Genomic DNA, 20941 nt, shown 5'->3' on the forward strand with positions numbered 1-20941 from the left:
CACTCTCAGTACTCACAGCAAGCTGCATCTTCACATCTTCACATCTCCTAAGCTGTGCGAAGGTGAAGACACATATCTGCATGCCAAACCATTTACTTGTAACTTCAGACAGCAGCAGGTGCAGTGGAGCTAAACATCAGCTAGGAAGGAGAATGAGAGTGCTGCTGCCTCTGGACCTGTCCTTGCTCCAAGTCTGGGATATTGTGACCAGGTAATTTACTGCCACTGTCAGAAGACCAATAGACGGGGTTCAATATTGGGTGACTCAGCAAACTGGGATGAATTAACATTTCTGTCTCTCTTTTCACAGCTCAGTCTGTATAGAATGGGGACTATTGAAATCATACACTTGCTGTGCCCAGTGTAGTTTGAAATTTTTACCTGGCTGCAACTTCAAGACATGCGAATAGTATGTCCCATAGGTTGGTCTGTATAGCATAGTTAGTGCAGCTCTGCATGATGGCCAATCGGTTTCTAACTTCAGCTTGTTCAATTAAGCTTTGAGAAAACTGAAAGCTAATTGGTTTCTATGCAGAGCTGCACTAGATTTTGCACTCTCCAATTTTATTAAAAAAAAAATAAATTATATTTTTTTAAAAAATAAAACTGGAGTGTGCAAAATCTGGTGCAGCTCTGCATAGAAACCAATCAGCTTTCAGTTTTCTCAAAGCTTAATTGAACAAGCTGAAGTTAGAAACCGATTGGCCATCATGCAGAGCTGCACCAGATTTTGCACTCTCCAGTTTTATTACAAAAAAAAAAAAATATTTTATATATATATATATATATACACACATATATACATACACATACACACACTCTCCTGATTTCCATCATGCAATCAGGTGTATTTTCCTTGCATGCGATTATGTATTCTTTGCAAAGTGAAGCTTCACCTCATTTACTAAGCTCTGGAGCGGCTGTACTTGCAAAGTGCACAGTCTATTTGCATTCAGTAAATAAACCCCATTACAATGTACCATACATACCTGTAAATTACCTTATAGGCTATAATTCCCTGAAAAGATGAATTCTTACACACTTACCTTACTATATACATAAAATGCTACAGTGGGGATCGAACGTTTGGGCACCCCAGCTAAAAATGTGTATTAATGTGCATAAAGAAGCCAAGGAAAGATGGAAAAATCTCCAAAAGGCATCAAATTACAGATTAGACATTCTTATAATATGTCAACAAAAGTTAGATTTTATTTCCATCATTTACACTTTCAAAATAACAGAAAACAAAAAAATGGCGTCTGCAAAAGTTTGGGCACCCTGCAGAATTTATAGCATGCACTGCCCCCTTTGCCAAGCTGAGACCTGCCAGTGTCATGGATTGTTCTCAATCATCATCTGGGAAGACCAGGTGATGTCAATCTCAAAGATTTTAAATGCCCAGACTCATCTGACCTTGCCCCAACAATCAGCACCATGGGTTCTTCTAAGCAGTTGTCTAGAAAACTGAAACTGAAAATAGTTGACGCTCACAAAGCTGGAGAAGGCTATAAGAAGATAGCAAAGCGTTTTCTGATGTCAATATCCTCTGTTCGGAATGTAATTAAGAAATGGCAATCATCAGGAACAGTGGAAGTTAAAGCAAGATCTGGAAGACCAAGAAAAATATCAGACAGAACAGCTCGCAGGATTGTGAGAAAAACAATTCAAAACCCACGTTTGACTGCACGATCCCTCCAGAAAGATCTGGCAGACACTGGAGTTGTGGTACACTATTCCACCATAAAGAGATACTTGTACAAATATGGTCTTCATGGAAGAGTCATCAGAAGAAAACCTCTTCTACGTCCTCACCACAAAAATCATCGTTTGAACTTTGCAAATGAACATATAGACAAGCCTGATGCATTTTGGAAACAAGTTCTGTGGACCGATGAGGTTAAAATTGAACTTTTTGGCCGGAATGAGCAAAGGTACGTTTGGAGAAGAAGGGGCACAGAATTTAATGAAAAGAACCTCTGTCCAACTGTTAAGCATGGGGTTGGATCAATCATGCTTTGGGGTTGTGTTGCAGCCAGTGGCACAGGGAACATCTCACGAGTAGAAGGAAAAATGGATTCAATAAAATTTCAGCAAATTTTGGATGGTAACTTGATGCCATCTGTGTAAAAGCTGAAGTTAAAGAGAGGATGGCTTCTACAAATGGATAATGATCCTAAACACACCTCAAAATCCACGGGGGATTACATCAAGAGGCATAAACTGAAGGTTTTGCCATGGCCTTCACAATCTCCTGACCTCAACATAATTGAAAATCTATGGATAGACCTTAAAAGAGCAGTGCGTGACAGACAGCCCAGAAATCTCAAAGAACTGGAAGACTTTTGTAAGGAAGAATGGGCAAAGATACCTCAAACAAGAATTGAAAGACTCTTGGCTGGCTACAAAAAGCGTTTACAAGCTGTGATACTTGCCAAAGGGGGCAGTACAAGATATTAACTCTGCAGGGTGCCCAAACTTTTGCAGACGCCATTTTTTTGTTTTCTGTTATTCTGAAAGTGTAAATGATGGAAATAAAATCTAACTTTTGTTGACATATTATAAGAATGTCTAATCTGTAATTTGATGCCTTTTGGAGATTTTTCCATCTTTCCTTGGCTTCTTTATGCACATTAATACAAATTTTTAGCTAGGGTGCCCAAACTTTCGATCCCCACTGTAGGTATAGGTCAACAATTGCTTGCACCTGTGCAGTGAGAGTCTAGCATTTACAACAGTGTCCAAGGTCTGATCTTTTTTTGTAGGTCAGCTTCATTGGAATATTGCTTAAGGTCAATATGGTTTGTGCAGTGTATCTTTGCTAGCATTCCATACCGTTGAGAAATGATAAACAGCATAGATCTAGGACTAAAGTGTGTGTGGGGTATCTGAGCTCATAGGATTTAGCAGTGCAACGCTATTGCAGAGTATATACACAATTTCTCACACTTTCTGCCTTTTAGGTTCTAGTAGCAAATGTGGATTAATGTATGCTCTCACTAACTCCTATAGTTGTGCACTTGTAAGGGTCCTTACACACGGGCCAGTTTCGGTCCATTCAGCAAGGAATCCATAAACAAATTCCCTGCTGAATCTGAGCAGAACAGGACAGATGTCACTTTGTGACATCCTAGTCTGTTCAGTTTTTTTTTCCCTGCATTTTGACAGTGGACCATTCTGGACTCATATTTGAGTTATGGGCAGCCAGATAACTTGCATTCATTTACATCAGGCTCCCTTGGATCTATTACTTGTAGAGCTACTCCCATAGGAGCAGCAGGAATACTGTCCAGGTCCTCCCAAAAAGCTTTGTCCCACAGCCAGGCACATTCACACGTTCTTCAATGAGCAATCTAGGGGTGTTGCTTTTATTTTTGGAGAATTTGGACAGGGTTGAGGGAATTAGAAGGGATACTCCAAAAAACAAAAACCATGTACAACTTGAGTACTTAGGAATTCTTCAGGATAAGCTATGACAAAGTCCATGCTTGCAACAAACAGTAGACATCAGCTTTAGGATAGCAGTAGTAGTAGCAAAGTAGAGCAGAGTTCCTTCAAGTAAGAGAATAATTATACAGAGCTCTTTGGATGCCGAGGGGCCGCACATTTGCGTTCTATTAAAAAAGAACATATGTGCTGAGAGAGCACCCCTGCGTGCTCCCAGCACACATGTCCAGTACTCACGGAAAGGATCTCCTCTTTCGATCGGGACCTTTCCCTAAGACCCTAAACCCCACCTCCTGGCTTCTGAAACCCTAAAAGGGTCGGGAGGCGCCGGCGTAAAGGGTTTAAAGGGGGTATGGTTATATAGAGTCTGAGATGACTTGCATAGTGCAGAATGTGGTAATGTTAAATAGGGAAAGTACAGTGCAGAACAAGGGAGGATGGAGATAACTGTGTGTGTGTGCAGGATGGGAGTGACTGGATGGAGGTGTGTGTGTTTGTGTAGGAAGGAGATGACTGGATGGAGATAGGTGTGTGTTTGCAGTATGGAGGTGTGTGTGTGTGCAGGATGGAGATGACTGAATGGTGGTGACTGTATGTGCATGCGCAGGATGGAGATGACTGACAGCCATCCCTACCAGACAGAGACCCAAAAATGGCTGCTGCTTGTCCCCCCCCCAAAAAAAAAAACAAAAAACAGAGAGAAGCCCTTAGCCATCATCATCTCCCCCCCCCCCAGTCGGAGATGAAAAGAGAGCAAAAATTGTAGCACTAAACATACCTCCACTGGGTCCACTGCAGCCTCATATGTGTTGCCAGTGACCTGGAAATCTAAAATCAGGGTGGGGGCAGCAGGAGATAGCGGTTCCTAATTCTGCAAGAGCCTAGAGTAGTTAAAAGATTAAAAACTTTGCTGGCCTTATTTGCTCAGTGGGAAAGCAGACTGGGGTCTATGTCTCCATTTTCGGGTGCGTAATCTTTTAACTACTCTAGGCTTTTGCAAAATTAGGAACCCCTATATGCTGCTGTCCCGCCCTGATCTCAGATTTCTGGGACACTGGCCGCGACTGAGGCATTGTGGGACATCATTCAAAAATTTGTGACTGTCCCTGGCAATCTATGACAGTTGGCAACTATGGTTTAGGTCTGGAAGAACAGAAAACTTTTTTTTAGACTACTTATTTTCTAGACCTGGATGGACTTGGAGGTAAACAAATGTGAACAGATACATGCCTGTTTTTATCTGCCTGCCCATAGACTTACACTGAGCTTCCAATCAGGTCCATCTTTGAAACTGACAGGTGAACCTGAGCAGAAAACCCACTGAAAGGACTACACCAAATATTGGAGTACTGTACTTCCTATTTGGCATTTGCACTAACAATTGTCTGACACTAATAGGACAAGTTTTCAAGACCTGATCTCATCGTTAGGTGATTCTTTAACCTGATAAAGACAGTGTATTTCCCGAGATCTTGTCCCAAAAAGTGTACTGTAAGTGCAAATAATAAGGAATGATGTACAGGACTTAACCGTTAACTACCAAAACTGTAACAGTGTGTGTTGACCAACTCTTCAGACCAGCCTCTCTACCTTTTTACTCCAGGAGGGGCCATTCAAATAATTTTTAGGTCTTCGGATAAAACCAGTTCATCTGTGGTCAGTAGGAAGAATGCACCCCTTATAGTGGCTGTTTGAACTACACCCTTTCAGATTGCCAAAAAGGTAATTGTTCTCATGCCACTGGCTCTGCCAGGTAGTGTTGGTCCTGGTACTATGCAGGCTATGGGACAGCTCAAGCAACCTTTAGAGAAACCTTGGCTGAGAATGGCTGCTTTAAACAATCCAGACCCAAACAGAACTGTGTAAGAAGCTGATGTGAGCAGTGTTCATACAGTTATATGTTGGTCATATGCTATGAGATCTTTGCAAGTGATGCAAAATGCTGATCCTGCACCTTTCCAATTAGATATAAACACATTAGGCAATACATTATGACTAAAGCTTGTGAGGAACAAAACATGGGGGACTTCCATAATGCTTACTACAGCTAATGATCAAAATTGTACTCAAGGAATCAGCCTAGAGTGTAACGTGAAAGCACAGAGATTGTAGCATGTCTGGGGAATATTTAGACCTTTAATTGAGACTGTCACTGCAATAGGTTATTTTTTAAAATGACATGGCTCTGCTAGGGCTTTCCGCCTTTTACTTTGTACTAGAGTAAAACTGTACATATGTGTAGTAAAGTGCTCAAATATTATGAAAATTCATAAAGTTAGCTTTTTATCTATTGTACATATACCTTCAGACACTTCTATACTAAGATCACTTACTGCAGGCCATGAAAGCAAGCTTCTCACTGCAATAATGATACAAATCAACAGACTGCTGTTTGAAAACTTTCCAGCCAAGCTGATAACGTTATTAAATTGTTACTAAACCCAGGACCCTGCATTCATTATATCTGGTCTCCCACAGTACACAGAAATTTAGTAAATCTAACTGCTGATGGGAAAAGGTATTTAGCAGTTTATAAGTCACAAGACTGCTCTCATTGTTCAGCAGAGCACTGGTTAAAGCTTGTAGGAAGAGTTTTCTTTCTGCTTTAGGATGATGCAGAACCCCTGACCTCTGTCTTGACAGTGCTGAGTGGGCCTGTGCTGATCACATGCACTCTCCCAAGGGAAAATAAAAACCCTCTCTAGCAATACACACCAAACTGAGCATGTGCAGAGTGTCTTCACAGATATGTCTTATCAGGAGATAAGAAGGGAGCACTGGAAAAATGGGAGGAGCAGAGAAGTCAGGATCAAACAGCCTTTTTACACAATGCAGAGGGTTAACCACTTAGGTTCCACAGTGAGTATAGCACGCTTTACTGCATATACAGACTAATGTTACTATTGTGGGTTTAGTAACACTTTAAGGTAATCATTATTTGTACTTGGAATCTCACAAACAGCCTAACATTTGTCTACAGTTGTCAAATATGACAGGGATTCAATGTTGTATTCCTATGGAAACTTTGGATTTTTTGTTGAAACACTGCCTCTTTGCTGCTTCCCAACTGCTGCGGCCAATTTGACTAATGGGATGGGTCACGTATCAATTTCCCCAGACTCATGTTCTTTCTACTGGCTCATACATCCTGTAGCCTGCTGATAAAAAACCACAATGTACTCTGGGGGAGCAGGTATTCAACATACCTGGAAGTATGGAATACATGCAGCAACTGGGGAGCAGTGATTTAACACAGAGGCCACCAGAAAGGAAGGCAGGTTTGAATAGTAAAAATGGACACACAAAGGAGAAGAGGGCAAAGGAAGCAGAAATCAACTTATCCTCACCGTGTACAAAGCTGAAAATAGATTTGTCTGTACTTAGGCTTTTAATATTTTTTTACATTCTCATAAACCTCATAAGCATCATAGGTCTGTTTTGAGTTAATCAACAAATGAGGATTATTCTATTCTGGTCAGTAAATCAAAAAGTATTGAAACCATAGAAAGAGGCAAGTACGAAAAATTCTGAATCCAAATGAATCTTGTCAGTTGCACCATAGTTTGTATTATAAATGCCCCCAGACAGTAATGGACTTAGGCACCTTTCATACGGAGCAGACTCCGTTATGATCAGCATCTGCCCACTGATACCCTGCTGATAAGAGCAGAGAGGGCAGATGACAGGTTCATGTGGCTTCCACAAGTAAATGGACTCCACTTTCCATTTACACTGCCCTCTGATCCGATCCACATAGATGGATGGGGGCATAAGCCTTCTCTTTTCTTAGCAGACCGGATCAGATTGGAGCTAGGTGGGTGTAAACACACACAAGTTCTTTTACACCCTCCGGTCCATAGAGATGCATGGAGGGTCTGATCAGGTCCACCTGAAAAACTCCAAACAAAACGTTTATTTTGGAAGCAGAGAGCTCGCTGGCTTAGGTTCGACCGCTCCCCTTCAGTGGGTACCCAGCAGGTTACTAGGGAAAAACATGCATCAATAGAAGGAGCACCTGACATATACAAACTATGCAAATGGATTTATTGGTTTGCATTTTTAAAATATTCAATGCGTTTTGGGGGTAAGGACACACTCCCCCTTCATCAGGTTTTTATTTAACATAAGAAATGTGATTGGTCTCAAAATAGGGCTTTCCTATGCAAATCTATGCCAGGAAGTTACTTGCTGAACCAAGAAAGTAACTAGTCAGCAGCATCAGTAAACAGTACAGTAAAGATCCTTAAATGTAGTCCATGTCTCCATTGGAGAAACAACAGGAAGAAAAGAGAACATTTCCCAACATGGACTTGTACAGCGTTAATAGCCTGGCCTTCCTTATTCCAAAATAAAACAAAAACTTTAATTAGTGGTTTAATTTCACACTATAGATTCTAAATAAGCTTGTATTGCTTGCCTAGCTAATATTTACTAAATACCTGTTTTAATCAGTTCCCGCCCAGCACAATGGCAGGCAAGCTGGACTTTTGTTAATCTGGGTGGACGCCATATAATGTCCTTCTGGATTTCGCCTTGCGTGCGCCCGCAGGGCTGTGCGATCTGTCAGTGGCTGTATCCATTAGACACAACCGATGATGGATCAGTGTACCAGCCCGCTGCCGGTACCATGTGATCAACCACAGCAGGTCACATGACAATTGTAAGCAAAGGATGGCTTCCTTTCATGCCATGAAATGTGTACAATTGTGTTGCTAGCTGTGATAGGTCACAGTGATCACATGGTACAGACTGGACCAGTCAGAGCCCATCTGACCATGTGAGTTATCTGTGGCCAATCCAAAAAAAAAAAAAACTGATCACTTCCCTAGAGTAGTACAGTGTTACTTTGGTAACATTATATTGCTCTGGTCACAGTGTGCAAATAAATAAAATAAAATATAATAAAATAAATGAAAAAAAAAAACATAGAAAAAAAAATATTTTTGTTCATACTGTCACTAGTTGGTGTCTCTGATCACCAGCACACCAGTTATGATGTGCAGTATGTAAAAAAAAAAAATAAATAAAAAATTTTCATTTTCCAAAACACTTTCTCAAAAAAACTCACACTTACACTTTCTAAATACCTCAGACTGTCTACTTTCCAAAAAGGGAAAATTTGGGGGATGTCTGTGCTGTCTTGGCATTTTTGGGCCTCAGGAAATGGGGTCATCAGTACATCAGAATTGACCTATTTTCATATATATATATAATATGGGGTAGCTCTGGAATGAGCCAGTTTGGTGAAAGCAAAACAGTTCATTTATTTGGATCACGGATAAACAAAAAAGACAGCATACTTCAGCCAAAATCTATAAACAGGCCAAAACCTGGTATCAGAAGCTAAACCACAAGTTACTGTTGATCTTCGGTCCCATACATGGCTTAGGCTCCTCCATAGTAAGGGTGCCAGGCAGGCCACATTGGGGGATCAGCAGCCTGTGCCGCAGCTTGTCTGAGAGCTTCCACTTGCCACACAGTTTGTGAGTCTCTCTCCCATTCACTTCCCTGACACACTTGCTGATTTCCTTCTGCTGCCATTTAAGCCTCCCTCACCTGGGACTTAACCCCTTTGGGACCAAAGTCCTGGTAGTCTCTGCAATTGTCTCCCTTAATGAGACCATACCATAAATATTGGGGAAATGTATGTGCCATCCAGGACAAATTCCCAGAGTCCTGTACATATACCATAGTTTGTGGACTCTATAACTTCCCTACAGACTAAATAATATACACTGATTTGGGTTATTTTTACCAAAGAAATATAGCAGAATACATTTTGGCCTAAATTTATGAAGAACAAATATTTATTTGCAAAATTATATAACAGAAATCTTTTTTCCTAAAACTTTGGTCTTTTTTTTTGTTTATTTAGCAAAAAATAAAATCCCCAATGGCGATTAAATACCACCAAAAGAAAGCTCTAGTTGTGTGAACATAATGATAAAAATTTAGTTTGGGTACAGTGTTGCATGACCGCGCAATTGTCATTCAAAGTGTGAGAGCGCTGAAAGCTGAAGATTGGCCTGGGCAGGAAGGGGGGAAAGTGCCCGGTAATGAAGTGGTTAATAAAAATAAAATGACACTAACCAGTTTAGGATATGAATAAACACAAGGAGTTATTTTGGTTCATTTGGCAATCCATAGCCAAAACTAGCTAAAGTAAACACAGCTAAAAAAAAAAAAAAAAAAGTCATTATAAGCATGATTAAACTTAAGTAGGTTTTCATTAATATTATAATAACCAACATTTTTCCTGTTGTCTGGAAGCTTAGGTAGCTAATAAAAGTGCAAATTTTATTCAGCAATTTGTTGTTATAGCTTGATATCATTTGATAAGATTTTATAATGGGCTACAGTGTCAAAAAATGCTGTAGTGGCTTGATACATGGAGTATGTTATAGTATCATTATATAGTGCACTATAGCAGCATTGTATAATGTGTTGACCTATCAAAATCAAACCATGACCCTAAAAATGGCAATATTTCCACTCCCCGCTCACAGTAATCCACACCCTCTATTTGTAGTGGAATGCTGCACATGCTGTTTTAAGGTGGGCCCCCACTCACATTTCCTCTGGTGGGCCCAGGGTATCTTAGTCTGACCCTTATGTCTGGGGACTGAGCACTGGGGGGATTATGCACATAGGCTTAAGCCTGGGTTCACATATGTGCGGTGCAGTATATCGCATGTGATTCGCACAGGAGCCGCACCGCATTCCTGTACAAATCACATGCGATTTATGTGTGGTGCGATTTTAGACATACATTTTGTTAAAAAAAATGTGCAGGACCCTTTTTTGGGTCCGCACTAGATCGGATCGCATACTTATTCACACCTATGCGATCTGATTCTGCACATCACACCGCGTTTAGCGGACCGCTTTCGGGGTGTTGTTAACTTAACGTACACACCCGCAGCGGTTTGCATGAATGGGGTGCGATTCTGATGCTTTGCGGAATTTGCACTGAAAATGCTGTGAATTCTGTACCGCATCAGAGTGAACCAGGGCTAAGACTGGGTGTTGCACAGTGGAATGGGTGCTGGGGGGTTTACACACCTAAGTGGGGCATGTATGTGCTGGGAAGGTGTCATGACATCATGTAACATAAAGCATAAAGAGGGGAGAGTTAACCGCTTAAGGACCGCTCATACACAATAAACCTCTATTGCTAGTATAGTGTCTGAATGGATCAATATCTTTGATCAGATCAGCACTATACCAGTGTTCACATTAGTATAGTGCCCCCAAAAACATAGCGTTATTAGGATCACCCCCAGCACCTGCCAGCACCTACGTTTAGCCCCTACACTTACCCCCCCCTTCTCCCCCAGCAAGTGCAGTGTCAGTAGGTCACTGTCACTTGATACATTGCACACAAAACTGCAGTGTTCACAGAATCAGGCCTGATCTCTGTTAGCACTTGCCGGTAAATTTTGATGACTCTCATATGCAGCAGAGTGCCAGTACTAGTGCCACTCTATCTTTTGGTAGACTGGCGAGCACCAGTGGCTTAGTACATCCTGATCTTTCACATACCAGCACTGCAGTATCACTTGGTGACGTGGCGAGTCCCATAAGTGCAGTACAAGGTGGTGCGGTGGTGAGCACAAGTATTGTCCCGCAAACACCAAGAATTTGCACACAGACCCGAAGAGCCCGTAGTGTCCTTCCGGATGTGCTTGCAAATCTCGATTGGCAGTCCACAAATTCTGCAGCACCCGTACTTCCCCCATTCACTGCTCAACCCAGAATTCAAGTGGAAACAGCAAATTGAACTACTCCCCTTGATTTTTTGGAGCTGTTTTTCACGGAAGATCTGTATGCATTGATTGTGGATCAAAGCAATTTATATGCACAACAATTTATCCCAACCCATTTAGCCAACCCAAATTCAAACCTTGCCAGACCATTCGCATGGAAACCCATTACGGTTTCCAAATTTTAATTTTTTTTGGGCCTGACCCTCAATATGGGCATTATATGTATAGCCTGTTGCCCTCTCACAGGTCTTCTACATCTTGACCTCATTAAAAAATTTTTTTGGGCCTGACCCTCAATATGGGCATTACTAACAAAAATGGATTGCGGTTGTATTGGTCCACAGACCAGATTCATCATATGCCATGTTCTCTGCTGCCATGGCCAGGCATAGATATGAGAGTATAATGTGTTTTATGCATTTCAAGGACAATACACTCTATCGTGCTTGGGGTGACTCTGAATTTGACCGGCTCCACAAAGTTCAGCCCCTCATAAATCACCTTAACCTAAAATCTGCAGATGTCTATACTCTCCAGCAAAAAAATATGCGTTGATGAGTCCCTCATTAATTTTTCTGGCCGCCTTGCATTCAAACAATTTCTCCCCAGCAAGCATGCCAGATATGGGGTCAAGATGTAGAAGACCTGTGAGAGGGCAACAAGCTATACATATAAGTTTTGGATTTACGAGGGAAAAGATAGTCACATGGAGCCGTCCGGATGCCCAGACTACATGGGGAGTAGTGGCAAGATAGTTTGGGACTTGGTGTCATCCTTTTTCCATATGGGGTACCACTTATACTTGGACAATTTTTATTCAAGCGTGCCACTATTTAGACATTTGTACAATCTTGGAATTGGTGCATGTGGCACCTTGCAACCTAATGTGTGCCCAACATTAGAAGTGGGTGATTGCAGGGCAGTATATTCTAATGGTGGGCATACCACACTCTTTTTCTGGCAGAGATTTCAGTTTGCATACAAAAAAACCCCAAAAACATAGCATATATACGCAACAAGGACCAGTGACGTACTGGTACATCACTGGACTTTGAATGGTTATACCAGGATGATGCCTACAGCTGCAGGCATCATCCTGGTACTCTTATTTTTTAGATTGGCTTTCATGTAAAAGCAATCCTAGTGGCTAATTAGCTGCAGGAATGCTTTTACAAGCATTGAGAGATGAGGATTCCCCTCTCCTACTGCCTTCTCAGGCAGTCCCGTGCCATCGGGGGAACCTGAGAATGCAGCCGGTGTTTCTGCCAGCTGACCATAGAGCTGACTGGAGACAGGAATGATGCCAATCATCTCTATAGTCTAAGAAATTGGAAGCTACAAGCATTTCATCACTTCAGATTCGCAGGATATAAACAGTGCCATTTGTAAATTTGGAAAGCATCTGATCACACTGATTTTGGTGAGATTAGATAATGTAAGGGCAGAGGAGATATTTAGACCCCAGATTTCTCAAAAAGGAATATCTGACAATGCCCATTGAAGTTATAGGGGATATTTGCAATCCCTTTGATAGAATTAAAAGTGTTGCAAAAAAAAAATGAAAGGGACAGTGTAAAAATAATGAAAAAAAATCACAAAGGGTCAATGCTCACGCAAGTAATTCTAGCACTAGACCTCCTCTGTACATCTAAAATGGTAGCTTGGAAAGGCTTTTAAAGCGTTGTCTATGGACAATAAAAATGTATGCAGTTTGTTGCCATTGCACAGGGCATGCATAGTTTTAAAGCATGTCATGTTGGGTATCTCTTTACTCAGTATACCATCATCTTTTATATTGTACCAATAATTGGCCAATATATTGTGTTTTTGTGCATTAAAAGTAAAAAAAAAGTGTATTTTTTAAAAAAAATTGCTTTTGAAAAATCACTGCGCGAGTACTATGTGACATACAAAATTGCAGTACCCACCATTTTATTCACTAGGGTGTCTGCTTTAAAAAATATATAATATTTGGGGGTTCAAAGTAATTTCCTAGCAAAAAATACTGATTTGTTTTCATCTGAACAAAAAGTGTCAGATAAGGCTTGGTTTTCAGGTGGATGATGTGTGGCATAAACTTCTAATGCTGGGCATAAAATGCCCCCACCCCCCAAAACTATAGTCAATAGAAGAATTTATTTTTTTACCGCAAGTTTTTGGAAAATGGCCAAAAAAAATAATGTTTTTTTTTTACACGAAATTGTCACTTAAATGATTTATTGCTCACACATGCAATGGATATATATGGAATTACTCCCCAAAATACATTCTGCTACTTTTCCTGAGTATGTGGGTACCACATGTGAGAGACCTTTTGACAGTCTAGCCAAGTACCGGACCCCAAAATCCAATAAGCACCTTCAGGCTTTTAAAGGTCTTTATTTCCTCATTACACTTCCTGACTACCTATCACAGTTTCGGAGGCCCTGAAATGCCAGGTAGCACCAAACCCCCCCAAATTACACCTTTTTGAAAAGTAGACACCCCAAAGAATTTGATAAGAAGCATGGTGAGTATTTTTGCTTGCACGTGATTGGATGAAAGTCAGCACAGCTTTACCTCATTCACTAAGTTAAATGCATTTTCACTTCACAAAGTGAATGCTGACTTCATTAAGGGGGCTTATTCACACCATGTTACAGAAACCTGCACCTTTCTGTTCCTTTAAAATGCAGGTCTCTGCAAGTTCAGGATCCTGCTTCTTATCTGAATGGCAACCTCTAAGGAGGAATCGCTGCAAAGGCACAAGGAGATTTTGTCTGTGATGGACATGATACTGGACATATTGTGTTGTCAATTAGCCTTAAGGGGGCAGAGGAGGCAGAAAGGATCTGATGTCACTGGAGGGTTTTGACTCCTTTGCACAATCTGTTGCATGGTAGCATTGAAAATCGCAGAACCTATGACATTTTATTGAAGTGTCACCAAAAAGTGTCCATTGAAAAACTACATATGAAAATGTAGTGCTTGATATATCAAGAATTCATCCATTGGAAAAAAGACTGCTGCAGGTGAAAACATAATTTTATTTCACTTCTAGAATCATTCAGTTGTATAATGAATGTTGCGGATGCCTGTACAGGGGTTCACAAATGGTCATGAAACCTAATTAAAACCCTTTCCTAAATTAGAAGCAGCCTGGTTTGCACTGGAAATGTGCCAAAACTTGTCAGTTGAGTGCTTTATAAACAAAACTAAAGTGGCTCTAAAGGTAAAAGGTTTTACGAACTGCTAAACGCAATCCATTCAAGTAAACTTTCCTACAATCATGGGCAATGGTGTGTGCTTTTAAGGGCTAAAGCAGGCTGCAAGGAGGTGTCATAATGTCAAACACAATGTAAAAAACCGAAAAGCAATCCATGACAGATCTTTGTTAATTAGCATTAGAAATAAAAACAATATAATTCTGATTAAAATTGCGTGAGAATAGTGGCATGTATGGCTAGCAAACTAACTGTACATTGTGTGTCATTAGTGCTCAGATGAGTACATACAATGGTGTGGGTGGGTATTAAGAAGGATCTCAGAGACTTGCCTGCATAAAATCAGCATGACTTGCTTAGCTACACAAAAGGTTGCTTACTTGTATATGAGAAAACAATTCCCCTTTTATGCCATAAAAAAAAACAAAATTTCAGTTATATTGATGATATAATATTCCTTTCAAATGTTTAAAAAACAACTAGCAGAAAAGTTTGAAAAATACTCCCCCGTTGTATTTTGTCTAATGCAAATACAAACATCTCTTATTCATTTCAAAGGTATTGTCAGGGCTCCGGGGTGTGACCAGAGGTATGTGACTGACGCATGGAAACGCAGGCTTCAGATAAGTTATAAACAGTATCATTTATTAAAGACTAACAATACAAACATAAACGCAGTGCAATACTAAAACATAACAGTGCAAACGAACCAAACCAAACCACCCACAGATAACAATACATACAAGCAAGCGTCGTCAGGCAGGGTGGGTCAATAACAATCGGGCAGGTAGGTACAGGGGGAGCAGGCAGAAAGTAGTCAGGTCACGAGCCAGGTACAGCAACTAACGGGCAGGTAGGTACAGGGGGTCAGGCAGAGAATAGTCGGGGTCGAAGTCGAAGATACAGCGGCACATCGGGTAGCGGGACTCCGGGCAGCGGCACATCGGGCAGGACTCCGGGCAGCTGCACATCGAGCTGGACTCCGGGCAGCGGCACATCGAGCTGGACTCCGGGCAGCGGCACATCGAGCTGGACTCCGGGCAGCGGCACATCGAGCTGGACTCCGGGCAGAGGCACATCGAGCTGGACACCAGATCACCAGGCGGAGCAGCGGGCACCGGGCCACCAGGCGGAGCAGCGGGCACCGGGCAACCAGGCGGAGTGGCAGGCACCGGGCCCCCATGTGGAGCAGCGGGCACCGGGCCCCCAGGCGGAGCGGCGGGCACCGGGCCCCCAGGAGGGGCAACAGGAATCGGGGCCCCAGGCGGAGTGACAGGCATCGGGCCCCCAGGAGGGGCGACAGGCACCGGGCCCCCAGGCGGGGTGACAGGCATCGGGCCCCGAGGTGGGGCGACAGGCATCGGGCCCCCAGGCGGTGCAACAGGCATCGGGCCCCCAGACGGAGCGGCGGGCACCGGGCCCCCAGGCGGGGCGACAGGCATCGGGCCCCCAGGCGGAGCGGCGGGCACTGGGCCCCCAGGCGGAGCAGCGGGCACCGGGCCCCCAGGAGGGGCGACGGGCATCGGGCCCCCAGGCGGAGCGACAGGCATCGGGCCCCCAGGAGGGGCGGCAGGCATCGGGCCCCCAGGAGGGGCGACAGGCACCAGGCCCCCAGGAGGGGCGACTGGCATCGGGTCCCCAGGAGGGGCGACAGGCATCAGGCCCCCAGGCGGGGCGACAGGCATCGGGCCCCCAGGCGGAGCGGCGGGCGCCGGGCCCCCAGGCGGAGCGGCGGGCGCCGGGCCCTCAGGCGGAGCGGTGGGCGCCGGGTCCCCAGGAGGGGCGGCAGACACCGGGCCCCCATACGGAGCGGCGGGCACCGGGTCATCAGGCACGACAACGAGCATCGGGTCACCAGGCATCAGGTCATTTCGCCTTTTCCTGGTTTTAGTTACCGGAGCACTGTAAGTAAGCGCAGGTTTGTAAACGGATGGAGCAGCTGGAGACAGAGAAGAGCTGGAGGATGGAACAGAGGAGGGAGCAGTTGCTACAGAGGGCTTCTTTACAGGGTTAAAGGCAGGATAGGTGCAGCGAGTGGGAACAGGGTACTGACATGCGGTAGATAGCAGGGTATACTGGGCTGTAACTGGAGGTGCTGTTGGGAATGCAGGAATAGAGCTTTGAAGAAATAGATTAGAAGCAGGACTGGGTTTTTGCAAGCTAACTGAGGCTGGGTGCAACAAGTCTGACCATGTCTGCAGTATGGGTTGAACAAAGCTCAGCTTACACAAAGCCTGTCTGACCAAAGACTGCACTGCGTTTATACAATCCCTTAATACCTGTGGTGAACATGCAGCATAATGCTCCAAGAAGTAATCCACATCATCCTCTAATAACCCTACCAGGGACTCTACTTGGTCTGCACTAAATGGTGGCAAAAAGTCATTCCTGCTTTCAGGGGTACCAGATGAAGCCAACTCTACACAAACCTGAATCAAAGGTTGCACCTCAGAGAACTCTGTGCCCTGATCTACTAGAACATGAGCGATCCGTATACATTCTAGCAGTTGTTCCCGGGTATACTCCCTCAGAGCCTGATAAGCATATTCTCTGTCATCCAAAACCAGCAGACTAACAATACAAACATAAACGCAGTGCAATACTAAAACATAACACAGTGCAAACGAACCAAACCAAACCACCCACAGATAACAGTACATACAAGCAAGCTTCGTCAGGCAGGCCGGGTCAATAACAATCGGGCAGGTAGGAACAGGAGGAGCAGGCAGAGAGTAGTCAGGTCACGAGCCGGGTACAGCAACTAACGGGCAGGTAGGTACAGGGGGTCAGGCAGAGAATAGTCAGGGTCACAAGCCAGGGATGAAACAGGAGAAGTCAGCAGAGGTCCGGATCAGGCAGGGTCAGCAACGAATCAGACAGAGACAGGACCAGGGACAGGAACAGGGACAGGAACAGGAACAGGAATGCAGGAACAAGATACAGGGCCCAGGAAAAACACACACCAAGGCAGAGACTGCAGGTCTGGCCATCCCTTAAATACACCTGTATAATCAACTTCAGGTGTTTGGCTGGCTGCAGGGTTGAGTCTCTGATTGCTGGGTGCACCCGCTGGCCAGCCCTGGTACTGCAGCCCACAAGGCAGGTGAGTCCCACCATTATTGGCAAGTCCATTCCTGACAGGTATTAACCTAACCTAGCTTACTTTTACCTGTTCAGGACTAGGTACTTTACTATCAGCGTGTCTGTTTACTGAGGGCAGTATGTTCACCCCTTGATCTCTTGGACTCCACCAAGAGTACACGGATTTCACATAAACGTCTGCTCTTGAAATGGAGCTTAAATACATATGCTGCTGTTTAGAAAATGTGTAAATCATTTCTACTTATGGTGTGACACTTCATTTCTTTAGAGTGTTGCTAAAGCCAGGTACAATAAAGTTTATATAGGCAAAAGAAAAGCAAAACCTGGGTGCTTGCTGTTTGTATAAACTATGGTACATATTTATAGAGAATGGGAAAGAGCTGACTTTTTGTTTTACAACACAATGCACATTTTTCTCCAAAAGATAACATTCAGAATGGAAAGTGGCAGCCTTGAAGTTAAAAAAAAAATTCTAAAACAAATGGTTGGTTAACCTGTGCTTCAATAACTGGCTTTATGGTGTATATGTGCGTGGTAAGAACATTAGATTGTGAGCACCTACAAAGGCATACACTAACATGAATATATATGTGGACTTTGCTTAATGCTGATTAACTATGAGCTCAGACATCCTCCAAACTCACATCTATCCAAACTTCAAAGTACAGCTCTTTTTATTCAAATCATCTGCAGACAGGGTCACTCACTGACCACAACACGCTTGATGTCAGTGCCCCTATGTGGACACATGCCCATATTTAGTGAATGATTGAATAAAGTGGAAAATATGTCAATAGTTGAATAAAGTGGATAATGGATAATAGCACTGAACACATAAGGCTATCTTATTGGTATTTCTATCTTAAAAGAAAAATTTGGGATTTTTTTAAAATTATACTTACATAGGTGTATGCAGCATCAATGTGATGCTGCATCTGTCCCTCATTGGCTCTAAGGGTGAAAACAGAGCGATCAGACACTGTTGATTGCTCAGTTCTCCCTGCTACTCTTAACAGAGCCATGACCATATGGTCACAAGTTTTGGCTGTATTTTTCCTTTAAACTATTGGTAAATAAACTGTGCTATGCTACATACATAAATTCACACCTTGATATAAAAAAACAAAAAAAACAATATAAGGGTGACTGTCCAAAAAGTCCACACTAGTGTAGTGATACATGAAATGTCATTCGAGATGACACTCCAAGCACCAAATGAAGACAGTAGTGTTATAAATCCCTCACTAGATGGGTCTCCACCATCAGACAGACACAGAAGGCTTACCAGAAAATATGACTCTCAAATTATAGAGAAGTCAAATAGCACTCTATATGATTATGGCCAATGTTCCACCAAATTTCATACTCCCATCCACCAAGTTGGCAACGAAGGAGGAAATGTCACCTTAAGACTCCATTTCTACTAGTCACTCAAATGTGTATATTCATGTCAATAATAAAAAGGAGACCAAGTGCCCCAGATAGTGTAAAACCAAATAAATGTATTATTAAAAATAAGTATGCACTCTCAAGCAAAAATAATAAAACCGCACTGCCAGTAGTGCAATCCAAACCAGTCAAAACAAACTTGGGAAGTGTAGTGATTGTTCAATTTGCACCTAGGTTAGTCTATGAGGTGAAGCTGGTTCAATCATATAACCTAGTGCAAGAAAATATTTGAACGTTTTCCTTAGACATAATTTGGCTTTCATGTATGTTTACTTCAGCCACTAAGCTGAGCAAAAACTTATTTTGCAAAATGAATATGCTTTACTCCTTGCAATGTGGTTCATTCACTTTACAGTAGGACTGTGTTAGGTGGCTATTCAGTCCCACGGCATGCCAAGGTAAAATGCCTTGTCTTCTACGTGGTGTGCGGGAATGGTGCGCTGAAAAAAATACTGCAAGCAGTACTTTTTTTTAGTGCAGCGAAGTGTGAGGCAATCCATTGTCTCATGCCACATGGCTGTCAATTGAACCTCGCCTCACACACAGGGGCGTAGTTGCCACAAGGCAAACAAGGCACTTGGCTAGGGAGGCATTTTTTAGGGTGGGCAGCACTTCCCCCCCAGAAGAAGGGATGAAAGAATGGACACACATGCTATAGGAACCAGGTGGGATCCGAGAGAGGCTGCAGGCCGCTTGATGGTATATGTAGAGCCTGACTCTTATTCCTGGGGATGTCCGGAGCTGTGAAGGTGAGTGTCTATCACTGGGGGAGGGGGGGTAGTGGAAGGCTCTCCCAGGTGGGGGACAGTGGTATTGTTGGTTAATGTCAGGCTCTCTCCGCGGGAGGGGGAAGGGGGGTGTTGGTTGGTGTCCATGGTGGCAGATTTTTGTGTTGCCTAGGGCAGCACAAAAGCTAAATACACCACTGCTCACACCAGCAGCTGCTGTGCAATGTAGCAGTTGGTCTGAATGAGCCCTAAGGCTTCAGAAACATGGCAGTATAACTCTATAGTTGTGCCAGAGTCACATACATTGACCTGTGATGACATCCTCCATATTTATGAAAACCAAATGTCATCATGTTATTAAACACTTTTCTTATGACCCATACAAGCAAAGTGTTGTCAAAGGGTTCCATTAACCACTTACCCTCCAGAGAATTTACCCCCTTTCCTGACCAGGCCATTTTTTGTGATACGGTGCTACGCTACTCTAACTGACAATTGCACGATCATGCAACATGCAGCACCCAAATGAAATTTTTACGTCCTTTTTTCCCTCAAATAGAGCTTCCTCTCTGTGGTATTTGATCACCTGTGCATTTTTTATTTTTTGCGCTATAAAAAAAAAAAGACACACAATTTTGAAAAAAAACCCAATATTTTTAACTTTTGCTATAAAACACATCCAGTAAACAAATTTAAAAAATCAAATTTCTTTATAAATTTAGGCCAAAATGTATTCTGCTACATGTCTTGGCTAAAAAGCGACTTATAGCGGGACTGCGGCACTTCTCATTGACATCCCAATGACACTAATACAGTGATCAGTGCTCATAAAAAGTACTGACACTGTATTAATGGCACTGGGCAGGAAGGGGTTAACATCTGGGGCAATCAAAGGGTTAACTGTGTGCTGTGCTGTGTTTTACAACATGTGCTGTGTGTGTTTTACTAGGGAAACATGCTGCTGTGTATTTCCCTGCTGCATGTTATTTCTGGCAGGAGAGAGACCTGTGTTGTTTACATACAGGTCTCTCCCCTGTCAGTGTTATTTGGCAATCGCGGTGATTGACATCCGTAGCCGCCAATGGCAGCACGGGTAGGGTGGCGCGTGCACCCCCTACCCAGAAATGCAAATCACGTATATATACATGAGTTTGCGCAGCCCTGCTGCACTGTAGCAGTATTTCTGCTATAGGGCGATGGGCAACTGGTTAATTTTAAATAGTCTGGCTCTAAACCATTATTTGTC

At 43.0% G+C, this 20941-nt stretch overlaps 1 protein-coding gene across 3 annotated transcripts in view; it reads left to right on the forward strand.

Annotated features, from left to right (window-relative positions):
- LOC149459186 (beta-galactoside alpha-2,6-sialyltransferase 1-like) overlaps positions 1-20941 on the forward strand; it is a 70179-nt gene that overhangs the window by 20907 nt on the left and 28331 nt on the right. The window contains exon 1 of one of the 3 annotated variants that reach the window (XM_089681553.1): positions 14975-15005. The exons of the other annotated variants lie outside the window; for them this stretch is intronic. The gene's annotated coding sequence lies outside the window, so the exon portion shown is untranslated. Of the gene's footprint in view, positions 1-14974; positions 15006-20941 lie in introns of those variants that run through there. 3 annotated transcript variants of the gene reach the window in all.

This window comes from Staurois parvus, unplaced genomic scaffold (assembly GCF_062004578.1).
Source record: "Staurois parvus isolate SC_StPar_1 unplaced genomic scaffold, SC_StPar_1.0 ptg000270l, whole genome shotgun sequence".
NCBI classification, from domain to species: domain Eukaryota; kingdom Metazoa; phylum Chordata; class Amphibia; order Anura; family Ranidae; genus Staurois; species Staurois parvus.